Genomic DNA, 14061 nt, shown 5'->3' on the forward strand with positions numbered 1-14061 from the left:
ATATATGTAGGAAAAAATATTTAATAGATAGAGACTTTAAATATGGTGAGAGTTGGGGGAGATTTTATATACCTAATCATTTATAGTATATACTAAAGATGATGAACACTATTATTATATATAGCCAAGATCTTTCATATCAAATAATCAAGAATAAATACAAAATCAGAGCGGAAGCGTATCTTAATATATTCATTGAGAATATAGTGAATGAACTTTATGTTATCCTTTATTATGTATCCATCAACTCTATGTCCTTTGTCTTTGTATGCAAATGCATGTTCATATAGAACACGTAGGTAGGTTATTTGGCCTTCCAATTGTAGACCAGTTTTAGCCTTAGTTTCTCCTCTAAGAAGCGAATACCCTTCCATGAAGGGTGATGCTACTTCATTTTCTTATTTCTAATTTCGTCCATCATAAAATATAAATAAGACTTTAGGTGTCTACATAATAATTTTCATGATAATGATGTCTATAGTCATATACTTACTTGAATTATATCACTTTAATTTGGCTACTTAAAATAATGACTCTAAATATATTCAAACATTACATGTGTGATAAAATAATTCTTACAATCTCCTACTTGTCACAGATGTAATTTTACAAATTGTGTTAGACTTTATGAGCTCAAAAATATGTCATTATAAACCTTATACATATCATTATCTTGTCCATTAATTATATCAATATATAGAACTAAAGTGGTTGTCGTTATATCAATCATAACTAAACCAATCAATGATTAATAATATTAACACAACTAAGTGACATTAGATCAATCATGAAGTGTGTAGCGTGAAAATCACATGAAGGTGATCTATACATGCCGATTTTCAATTGGTCATCTTTTACTTTAGTGAAATCCCATAAATAGGTTTCAGAGTGAAATTGGACCATAAACCTTATTCTGCAGAAAAATATATATTCATATCCATAGACATGTCTATATAAACAGAACACACAAATACAACTCTCACTGAACCAAAATATCCTCAAGTGATACAATACTCATATGAGCAATGTACTTTTGAAAGACCTTAGATGATAAACTTTTAGTGAGTAGATCTGTACCTTGGAGTTTGTGTCAATATGCTCTGTAGACGTTGAACCACTCTGAATTGTTTTCTTAAACGAGATATAGTAGTGCTAACCTTTTGTCACAATATAACTTTAATGATCTTTCAATATATCCAATTAAGCAGCCAAGTGACAATTGTATAACCACATCCCATAATTTGATGTCTCATAATAAGATATGAAAATCACTACCATAATAGATGAACTATAAGTGTATGTTTAGCATTTTCTGAAATAGCTCATCATCCACCTAATAGACAGATATAGCCTTACATGGGTTTTCAACTATATTGACATCTAACAAGAATAAATAACAATACATAATGATCTCAAACTTAATCACTTTATGTATGTGAGAATATAATTTCTTTGTTCTTTATAACTTCTTTATAACCTAATTAGTGGCCTTCCAATTATTAGTTACTAAATTACTTAAATATCCTCATTCTAACAAAGTACACAATGTCCTGATATGCGCAACTTTATTTACACATTAGACTCACTTAGCTAATGCATAAGGAATCTATTATATATCTTTAACTTTAAAATTCCTTCTTAAAATATTGCACATATGAATGCTCATGAAATTCCATACCTAATGAATATAAGACTCATGCTATTTGAACATTTTCATCCCTCATATTTCCCATTATTTGAATCTAAGTTTTAAAGTTGATTGTGAGTTTAATTGCAAGAAATTGTTTCTTTGTTCTATTGACTTACTGCTTTATAATATCTTGCAATTAAACTCACAATCAACTTTAAAACTTAGATTCAAATAATGGTGGAGGTACACACGAGTTACCTAGCACAATATTAATATTCAGTCTTTGGACAAAAATATTAACTTGTAAGTGGTATACTCAATGTAGTAATCAAACATTGATAATCAATCTTGTCAAACAATAAGTCTTTTTTTAGACTGACTTACCATTCACATAGGAAACCATATGATTATTGCCAAATAGTAATTTCCTTTGGGCCGATCACTATTACATAAAACTACAAACATACAATTAGCTTGATATTCCATATCAATTGCCAATGGTAGTCTTGTTGTAATGGTCAAATATGACCATAATATATGTCAAATAATAAACATTTCTTTAGACTGATTTATCATTCACATATGCGACCTTATAATTATCACATGTTTACTTTTACATGTGTGTATATAATCTGACCAAATAATAATATTTCTTTGAGCCAATTAATATTCACATGGATAGATATATACACATTAGTATTTGACATTTATTTTGAACATTTAACACAAATATGTCACTTTAGTGACTTCTTGTTTTCATAAGTTCACTTAAAATGTCAAACAATCTTTTAATTTACAAGATAACCAATTTTTTGAAAAACTAAATTATTATTTATTTCTAGACTATAATTTCATTCTGGATATAAATAACAACACGAACTGAAGCCTACAGGTAAGGCTTCTTTGGTAAATACCTAGTGTTCCCAATTTCGAATCCAAGCAGTTGCACCCAATGGACAATTTTTTAACTTACTTTTAATTTGGAAAAAAAAAATTGCTACATATGCGTCCTTTCAAATTCTTACATGGCATCTTTCCTATAAAGGGAGGTGTTTATCAACCATAGACTCAGGAACACGTTCTTTGATGAACATAACTTTAATATATTTAACAATTGAAGTTGTTTCTATAAAGATAGAACCTAAAAAAAAACATAAGTTGTTGCTAATGGGAAATCAAGCTGGAACCATTGTCTTACTAGCGCACACCCCCCAAACAACACAAGAATTCATGAAATAAAGCTCACACAACAATTCAACAATTTCCATCCGGAGGTAGCAAACCCGTGACCCAGGTTTCAACTTTCAACATTAACATCCCCAACGTGGGCAACAAATAACCAACTGTTGCATACTTTTGGCAAAAAAAAAACATCCAAAACATTGTAGTCAAAGGGGTGTTAAACCAAAGACATTCTCACTAAAACAATATCACCCAACCACTATATCTAGTACTGGATTTTGTTTCATTTTGAGGATAAAACTTAATTAGGGTTAAAACCTACTCTTCCATAAATTCTAATTCTCAAATGATGCAAAATTGTCCGGAATCTAAACAATTTATTTGCATGTGAATTACTAAAGTAAAATGCATGTTATCATGAAAATGATATTAAATCAATTAAATAAAACATGTTTTTATGATACAAAATAAAGATTCTGAGAAACAACTACAAAATCATGTTTAATCTTAAAATGACATCTTTATAAAATAATGAATTTCTAGAAAGACAATTAAATCATATTCTAAAAAATGATTACATGATAATTGAAAAACTTTATTTCCTAATGACATGTCATGAAAGTGACTCTAATACCAATGTAGAAAAACTCTTTAATAATAGACTTGTATGATTGGAGACTTTATATATATGAACATATATAGTACATACTAAAGATGATTAATACTATCATCATATATAACTATCATCATATATAGTCAAGATATTTCATGTCGAATCATTAAGAACAAATAAAAAATTAGAGCAGAAGCGTGCCTTAATATATTCATTGAGAATATAGTGAATGAACTTTATGTTATCTTTTATCATGTATCCATCAACTCAATGTCATTTGTCCTTGTATGCAAATGCATGTTCATATAGAACATGTAGGTTATTTGACTTTCTAAATGTAGACCACCCTTAGGCTTAGTTTCTCCTCTAATGGGATGAAGAGAATAACTTATGTCGTGGTTCATATTGTATAGTGTTGTGTCGTGGTCATCAATTGAAGACAATAACCTCTTATTTATAAGAAGTGCATCATACCCTTCCATGAAGGGTGATGCTACTTCATTTTCTTATTTCTAATTTCGCCATCATAAAATAGAAATAAGATTTTAGGTATCTACATACTAATTTTCCTGACAATTATGTTATAGTCATATACCTTACTTGAATTAGATTACTTTTAATTTGACTACTTAAAATAATGACTCTATACCCATTCAAACATTACATTACATGTCAACCAAAATTTCTTATAAATATAAATATCAATTTGACACTTTGAAGTGCTATAAAAGTGTCCTGGATCGTACGGATCTTGCCCATTGTCTAAACTGTTGCTTCCCAATTGTCCTATAACGTGTTACGTGTGGGTAAGCCTTAGGGCCCTCAAAATTTGAGGCTATCACTTGGGCACATCATAAACAGGATATGAAACACATCCACAACTGCGTATCTTGTAATTTCAACAACATTGGACCAATATGCATGCCAAATTTTAGGTTACTTGAAATACAAGATAGAGGGCTGATTTTTATCACCCACCAACAGTTTGGAGCCCAAAATTAAATTCACCAAACATTGTGGGATTAACCCAGGGTTTCAAAAATAGAGCTCATGGGTATTGTTAAATTGTGAATCAAAAGAAAAGAAGAATAGATCAACAAACTATTTAGGCCATTTAAAGAAGAATAGAGTCTTTAAATTTCTTATTTTCAGACTTTCCTTTTTAGGCCATTTTTGGTAGTTAGAATCTGTTTTCTGTTTTGGCAGTTTTTCCTGTTTTGAAAAGTTTGTATTTTCTTCTTCTTTTCTGTTAGAACCAGTAGCATATAAATCTGGTTCTCTTTTGGTTTTCATTCATTCAAGTAATTCAATAAAAGATTTGAGGTATATTCATTGATAGCTTCTTGGCATTCTTTCTCTTCTTCTTCTTTTACATTCGGTTCACCATTAAAGGTGCAAGTGTTTCTTTCTTGTTTGCTATTCTCTTCTCTTCATCTTCACATACATGGATGCACCATCTTTTTAAGAGGTATCCTACACAATCAATTTTGTAATTGGAAGTTTGTGCAATCACCTTAAGCAACAAACCAAATATCACTCGAAGTGTAAGGTTTGGGGACTGATTTTCAAGGGTTTTAATCACCCAAAAACAGAACCCTAACACTTTAAATAGAATTTGTTCGACATGCAAACTGCATTTGGGAGTTATTGGCTCACGAGTCACTCAATTTGGTGGTGAGAAACTCACTCAACCACATGCTCAAGCTTTAGTGCACTCAAACTTCCTATTATCTATTGAAAGATAAATTAGTGGGAAAACAAAATTAATAAGAGGATATAAGTTTAAGTTCGAAATCGTACCTCAAATAGGGGAGAACACCCTTTTCATGCAAGTTACAACTGTAAGAAGGAAGAAAGAGTGGAATTATTTGGTGCATTACCAACAGGACACAACTTTTTAGGGCCTTCAATAGATATTGGATGTTTTATTAGTTTTTTAGGGATTTATCTCATTAATATTTGAGGCCCAAACTGAAATCTCAAGGGAGATTACCCTTTATAATGCAAATGGGTGATGTCTTGACACTTATCCTATTTCACTTGGGTAATATAATTGACTATAAGTACTTATATGAAGGGGTTGCAATATGGGTCAGCCCGACCCGACCTGCCTTTGGTTCGCCAAAATATTGGCTGGCCCGACCCGACCCTTACTGCTAAAGGGCTCAAAATGTCAGTCCAACCCATATTTGACAGGGCTGGCAGGCCGACGGGTTGACAGGCCGACGGGTTGACAGGCCGACGGGTTGGCCTATTTTTTTTCTTTTAAAATACACATTTATAACCAACTCCGTCATAATTTCAAAAATAAAGAATCATCACGCATCATAAATATTTTTTAAAACAAAAAAATCACAAATCAAAGTCCATAATCTCACAATAATATAACGTCTTATTTTACAACTTGTAAGTTCTAAATAACAAGTTATCAAAGTCTTAAACTTTTAGACTACTATTCATAATAAAGTCTCTAACTCCTAAGTATTAAACATTAGATGCTATGTTGGAAGATTATGCATCCTCTTTTCTATTACTACCACCATCAATGTCTTCCAAATCTTTTTCTTCGTCATTATTTTAGAACAAATAAATGATGATTACATTCTTGATCATGGGTTGATGAAATTTTCATAGACACGTTCTTGTTAATGAATTTTAATGTATTTAAATGATAATTACATTCTTGATCATTGACTTCATAACAAAATAAAAATCATTAGAACAAATAATTTGATATTAGGTTGTTATGAAGAGGGACCACTAAGGTGGCAAGATGGGTCCTCTTGGTTCGGTCTGGCCCAACCCGCCAAATATGGGTGATGTTCTTTGAATTTCTCCAGGAAAAGATGAGGTAGAGGTTCATCTTGTTCTTTCTGGGCGGTTTTGGGAGGCATTGAGAGAATGAAAGCACCAAATGTTAGGAATATTATACTTGGTTAATATGTAAGACATAAAAAATAAACTTTGAATTTAACAAAGATAATTCTGGATAAATTTCTTCTTGATCATTTCCAATTCTAGTATAGAATAAATAGAAAAGAAAGATAACTGCTAAACGATCTAGAACTTACATGTGGTCAGATCTTATATCAAGAGAAGTTACAAACAGTTTTAAATAACCAAATAAAAATAACCAGATTAATTGAGATGATAATCCTTAAGCCAGGCTGGTGCTACTATACTGCGTTTGGGCCTTACTAGTGCATTAAGGGCCCTATCATTGCCCACCTCATCTAAAGAAACCTTGTCCTCAAGGTTTGGGATATATTTATCAAAAGTTGGACAACCCATTGCATGATTGGGAGATGTTGCTTGTGAGTGCTTTTGTACAGCACGTGATTGTGGTGTTGGGCAGCTGTGTGTCATTGTGGAGTAATCCAATGCACTTGACGGTTCACAGGCAGGGAGTGATGGGCGGGAAACTTGAATGAGTGAAGGACAAAATGTGTCTGTGTGTCCCGAGGAAAGTGGTCCCGGTTGAACACGTGTTGATGCCGTGTTTGTTGGTGTGCAGTTGATGAATGGTTGAGATGAAACCAGATCTGAATGGGGGACACGTTTCGCAAGATTGGGCCTGCCGTGTCCATTTATGTGCAGTGAATTCAGCCTTTTACTGTGCCATGAAGAAAGAGAGACATTATTTTGCTGCGGTGGACAGTTGGAGTGGGAAATAAACGGTCTAGATGCAGAACCGGTAGGATTATTTTTTGGAATTGATGGTTGGGATGGAAGCGGAAACGGTTCTTTTTTTTTGGGACGTGGGAAGAGTTATATTTTGTAACTATGTGACCAGCTGGATGGTTAATCTGAATGTCACCCATGTTGCTTTTTTTAGAGAGTGTCTTAGGCAATGAAGAGTAAGTTTTGTCAAAAGACTTTCCATCCATCACAGCGTCCTCAATATCCATCCCTTGAAAAAAATCTACATTATTGTTTCTTGTCTCCTTCTCTGTATTCGTCTCCCCTTCATTAGTCTCTGTAATAATGTTGTCTATCATTTCCATGTTTTCGGAAGTAATTGGAAGAGGAACAAACTGAGCGTCCGGGTCTCCGTGAAACCGGCGAAGAAGAGATACATGAAAAACAGGGTGGATCCTGGCAGTCGGTGGTAAAGAGAGTTCCAATCCGACGACTGACCTTGTAGGGCCCAAAAAACCTTGGTGAAAGTTTGTTAGAACTCTGACGAGCTAGTGAAAGCTGTCGGTAAGGTTGAAGTTTTAATAAGACCCAATCGCCAATATCAAAGGTAATATCATTCCTTCCAGACTGTGTTTGAGCGATCATTCGTTGTTGAGCTCGCACTAAATTTTGTTTAAGTGTAGAAAATATTTCCGTGCGGTTTTGTAGGCTCTGGGCTACCGGAGAAACCATGCCAATTGCAGCAAAAAAACTCTTGAGAGCTGGTGGAGATCGACCATAGACTGCTTCGAATGGAGACATGCCAATAGAGGAATGCTTGTTGGTATTGTACCAATATTCTGCAAGTGGAAGGTGACGATACCATCTATGTGGGTGTGTGCCGGTGAAACATCGGAGATATATCTGGAGGCAACAATTAACCACTTCTGTCTGGCCATCGTTCTGAGGATGATATGCAGAACTAAAACAGAGGCTAGTACCGAGGAGACGGAAGAACTCCTTCCAAAAAGTGCTGAGAAACACTCGGTCCCGATCTGAAACAATAGAGCGAGGAACACCATGTAAGCGGACAAATTCGATTAAGAATCTGTGAGCAAGTGTTTCTGCGCTAAACTTGGATGGCAAACCGATGAAATGAGAATATTTTGAGAGACGGTCAACAATAACCCAAATCACCGTGTGACCATGAGATTGAGGTAAGTGAGTGATAAAATCCATAGAAATGTCATCCCATATCTTATCTGGAATAGAAAGTGGCTGGAGTAACCCATTTTTCTTGGCAGGAACATATTTGTTATATTGGCACACTGTGCAGTGTCTGATGAAATGCTTAGTATCTTTGTAAAGTCCAGGCCAGTAACAAGAAGCGGCTATGCGAGCGACTGTTGGTTTGAGACCTGAATGTCCAGCCATTGGAGTTGAATGGAACTCGGTTATAATAGTGATTCGCAAGCCTGGGAGATCTGGTATGAAAATTTATTTTCATAAAATAAAACTCCTTTAGAAAAATGAAACTTTATTTTCATATTGGAATCAGATTCACTTTTGTTGATGAGTGCTTGTCCTTCTGATGTAGCATAGAATCTGTGTAATTGGTCAAGGAGTGTTGGCACTGGAGATGGCAAGGAACTGAGAACAACAACATATGGACAACGAGACAAGGCATCTGCAACTCTGTTAGAGGTACCGGTTCTATACTTTATTTCGTACTGAAACCCGACAAGTTTTGTTGCCCATTTTTGTTGTTCTGGTGTATGTAATGCTTGAGTGGTGAGATGTTTAAGGCTTTGTTGATCTGTTAATATTCTAAAATGCCGACCAATTAAATACTGACGCCACTTTTTTACTGCTTATGTTACAACAAACATCCCCCTAACATAAGCTGAAGAATGTTGCATGCGAGTAGACATCTTCTTGCTGAAGTAGGCTAAAGGATGGCCATTTTGGGACAGAACAGCACCAACAGAAATTGCAGAGGCATCAGTTTCCACATCAAAAGTCTGGGTGAAATCTGGAAGATTTAAGACGGGTGTTTTTGTCATTGGGAGTTGTAAATTTGTAAAGGCCAAATGAGCCTTCTCTAACCATGTAAAATTATTCTGTTTGAGTAGGTCGGTGAGAGGAGCGGCAAGTGAGGCATAATCCTTCACAAATTTACGATAAAATCTGGTTAGGCCCAAGAAACCTCTAAGGGCTGTAAGCGATTTCGGTGTTGGCCAATCCAACACAGCTTTAATTTTGTCCGGATCTGGTTGGACACCGGCTGCCGTAATAATATGCCCCAAATAGGTAACAAAAGCAACCCCAAAAACACATTTTGATAATTTGGCATAAAATTGATTAGATGCTAATAGGCCCATCACAATTTGCAAGTGATTGATGTGATCTGTCAAGTTTGCACTATAAATGAGGATATCATCAAAAAATACTAGGACAAACCTTCGCAAGTGTGGGCGAAGTAGATCATTCATTGCTGCTTGAAAAGTAGAAGGGGCATTCGTAAGACCAAAGGGCATTACCAAGAATTCGTAATGTCCATCAAATGTATGGAAGGCAGTCTTATGGGCATCTGCAGGATTGACCCGAATTTGGTGGTAACCAGATCGCAAATCGATTTTTGAAAAGATAGTTGCACCGCAAAGTTCATCCAATAACTCATCTATTGTTGGTATAGGAAACCGATCAGGAATAGTAACCGAATTTAATGCCGATAATCAACACAAAATCTCCATGTTCCGTCCTTCTTTCGCACCAAAAGTACTGGTGAAGAAAATGGACTAGTGCTTGGAACAACAATACCTGGTTTTAACATGTCATGTAACATGGAGGTCATGATTTCTTTTTGAGAATGAGGGTAACGATAAGGTTTTATGTTTACGGGGGATGAGTTAGGTAGTAGAGGAATGTGATGATCATGGGGTCTGTGAGGGGGTAAGGTTGTCGGTGTTTGAAAAATGGAGTCAAATGTCTGTAGGACTGTTTGAATTTGTGGGTCTGTATCATGAGAACAGTTGGGAAGTGGGGAAGAGGAAATTGTATCAGTAGGTAGAATGGTGATAGCATGATAAATAGCAATGCTGTCTGTCTGTAATAATCTTGTAAACTGATGGAGAGTGGAAGGTTGGGGTCCTTGGCTGGGTTCACCTTTGAGGGTGACTATAGTCTGTCCAACATTAAATTGCATGGATGGGACGGAAAAATCTGAGACAATTGGCCCTAAGGTTTGGAGCCAATCAATTCCTAAAACAACATCAGCCCCTTTAATTGGAAGTAAGTAGAAGGGAATGAGAAATTGTTGTTGTTGTAAGGTGATGGGAGTGGCATCACATAACCCACTACAAAAAATATGTGCCCCATTGCCCACCATGACAGGAAATTGTGTTGTTTTGGATATAGGTAGATTGAGGAAGTTGGCAAGGCGGTGTTGGAGGATGTTGTGAGAACTTCCAGTATCAACTAGAACTGTTAGAGGATGGCCATATATAGTGCCTAAAAATTTGAGGGTTTTAGGAGAGGGTGGACCCCCAAGTGCTTGGTCGGAGATGTGAAAGTGGATTGGTTCTTCGGTATCGACGGCAAGGGTGGGTTGTGTGAGATTTGCATCGGTAGAGTGAGTGTAGGAGAACTCAGTATCAGTTAGTAGGGTGGGGTCATCATCCAAAAGTAATAGAAATTTCTTGTTTTGACATCTATGGCCCGGTATAAATTTCTCATCACAATTATAACAAAGACCTTGGGCACGTCGCTCCTGCAATTGAGCAGTAGATAACCGACGAATGGGAATGGATAGGTTAGGGGAGAAAGAAGTGCTTGTAGGTGTAAGTGGTTGAGAAGGTTTGGTACCCGAGTTGGAAGTTATGTGGGTAGGAATTCTGGTGGGTTTGTAGGGGTTGCGATTATGGTCTTTCAACTTGGCCTCAACTAACTTGGCCAATCCTAAAGCATCTGATATGGAAGTTGGGCGCAAAATAGCTAATTCTCGTTTGATGTCAGGGATGAGGCCTGAAATAAAACAATTCAAAATGACTTCTTGGGATAATCCCCATATTCTGTTGCACAATTTCTCAAACTGTTGTTGATAATCAGCGTCCGTTCCGACTTGCTGCAATTTAAATAATTCTGCCTAGTGATTAGTGTAAGAGGATGGTCCAAAACGGATCTCTAAATCTCTCGTGAAAGAGTGCCAATCAGAAAGTTGAGAGTTATGAAACATCCACTTAAACCAACTTAGGGCTTCCCCTTGCATGTAGAAAGAAATCATAGGTAATCGTTGATCTGGTGGGACTAAGTACATTTGAAAAAAGAGAAGTTACAAACAGTTTTAAATAACCAAATAAAAATAACCAGATTAATTGAGATGATAATCCTTAAGCCAGACTGGTGCTACTATACTGCGTTTGGGCCTTACTGGTGCATTAAGGGGCCTATCAGAATACCTTGTTTGTATCTTTAATTGTTTAAAACTTGTCACTTATGTCTAACGGTTATTACTCAATTTGATTTTGATTTTACCATAGCTACTTGCAAGCTTTATGGGGTTTGATATATGTGAAATTGTATCATATTTACTTATTGTATTGCATGCATTTCGTTGTCTAATTAGGATCATTAATAATGCAGGTTCTCATCACATGGGTATTTGTGTGTTTGGTGCATGAATAACAATTATGAGCTCGAGAAAGGAAGGAATGAAGGCTAAAAGAGGGAAGGATTTATGATGAACTTAAAGGCAAGTTAAGATATGTGAAAAAAGGAGAAATCAAGGAAGTATCATGGCTTAATCGTGCCTTGAGACATGCGAGACAAGGAAAAGCAATTGGCGAATCACTACTGAAGAGAAACAAGGACTGACTATGGTCTGAGGCATAGTCGTATTTCAAGAGAATAATTGCCTCATAGTTATTGAAGAGAACACGGGTGAACCGTGTATGCATCCACCGTCATGTGGCTTAGCGCCACATATTTAGTGGGCAATGAAGACATTCATAGTCTAGCCTTGCATCATCTCATGGTTGTGGATCGACATCACCTTAAAAAATTTAGTTGATTTATAATTATTTTTTTAATGGGCTTGGACCTAACTTGAAATTTATATAAATACAGTGTTCCTCAAACATAAATAGAATTTTAGAGTCTTAATTAGGTGTTTTATGTGATTTTTATGTGACTAAGAGAGGCAACAACTATTGGAGAAATTCTTATCTCATTCATCTTATGTTAGGATGTCATTCTTCTCTATTTTTTTGTTGTCTCTAATCATGAGTGAGTAGATTTCTATGTTTATAGGACAAGGATTTTCCCTATGTCATTAATAATGAACAATTATTTTTTATTCATTCTATTGAGCCATGTGAATCGGTTTTTAGCATTTGTATTTGTGTGAATTTGTTGGCCACGTATTTACACTTTATAGGATTTTGAGTGTAGCCTTTAGGATTTTGAAGGTTGCATTGAGTTGTCATCGAGCAGCTGGCAAAAAGAGCAAGTAAATGATTTACTTGAGTCCTGTACCATTTCAGTAGATATTTGCTCCAGCGAACATTACTTTTTATTAGGCCGTTTAGCTTCACAACTCAACTTTTAATAGAAGTCGATGAAGTAGGATTAATAAAAGTCAAGGTAGTAAACCTCTATACTTCAAATGTCTTTCCATAGCGAACATTACTTCAAATGTCTTTTGCAGGTATGTCATCGAACACAATGACAAAAATGGTACTTAGACAGTGGGTGTTCGAGACATATGACAGGTGACAGATCAAATTTCCTGGATCTCTCACTCAAAGGAAAATGATACGTCACGTATGGAGACAACAACAAGGGAAAGATACTTGGCACTGGAACAGTTGGTAACTCATCCCAAACTCTAATTGATAATGTCCTTTATGTTGAAGGACTAGAACATAACCTTTTGAGTATAAGCCAACTCTATGATAAAGGTAATCGTGTATCTTTCGATTCTGATTGTTGTGTCATTCGTGACATTATATCTAATAACGTTAAATTTATTGGTCATCGTATAAATAATATTTACATGGTTAATTTGGATGATGTCACTACATTATTTTCAAAATGCTTTATTTCTAAAGAAGATGACATCTGGCTATGGCACAGACGTGTTGCACATATCCATATAAAACATCTAGATAAATTATCATCAAACGAACTAGTTGAGGAGCTACCAAAATTGAATTTTAAAACTAAAGAGATTTGTGACACTTGTCAAAAGTGTAAACAAACCAAAAACTCTTTTAAAAACAAAAATATGATATCCACCTCAAGACCTTTGGAGTTACTCCATATGGACTTGTTTGGACCATCACAAATCATGAGTTTTGGTGGTAGCTACTATGCTCTAGTTATTGTTGATGATTTCTCTAGATTTACATGGACATTATTCTTATCTGCAAAAAGTGACGCGTTCAAATCTTTTAAGAATCTTGCCAAGCAAATCCAAAACCAACTTAACCTGAAAATAATATATATACGAAGTGATCACGGGGGAGAATTTGAGAACTTTCAGTTCGACAAATTCTGTGATAAGCATGGCATTTTGCATCAGTTCTCTGCTCCTCGCACTCCACAACAAAATGGAGTTGTAGAGAGGAAAAATCGTGTTTTAGAAGAATTAGCGAGAACCATGCTTAACGAAAGTAATACCCCCAAGTACTTCTGGGCTGATGCAGTTCATACTGCATGTTATGTTATAAATCGAGTACTTCTAAGGCCTAATATAAATAAAACTCCTTATGAACTTTTGAAAGGCCATAAACCAAACATATCCCATCTTCACGCTTTCGGTTGCAAATGTTTTATATTAAATAATGGAAAGCGGACCTTAGGGAAATTCGACTCTAAAGCCGATGAGGGAATATTTTTGGGATACTCGATTCATAGCAAAGCTTTCAGAGTCTTTAACAAATATTTAATGCAAGTTGAAGAGTCTATCCATGTACAGTTTGACGAATCTTCTCCAAAAGAGAAGAGAAAGGTCGTTTCT

This window comes from Lupinus angustifolius, chromosome LG06, assembly GCF_001865875.1.
Source record: "Lupinus angustifolius cultivar Tanjil chromosome LG06, LupAngTanjil_v1.0, whole genome shotgun sequence".
NCBI classification, from domain to species: domain Eukaryota; kingdom Viridiplantae; phylum Streptophyta; class Magnoliopsida; order Fabales; family Fabaceae; genus Lupinus; species Lupinus angustifolius.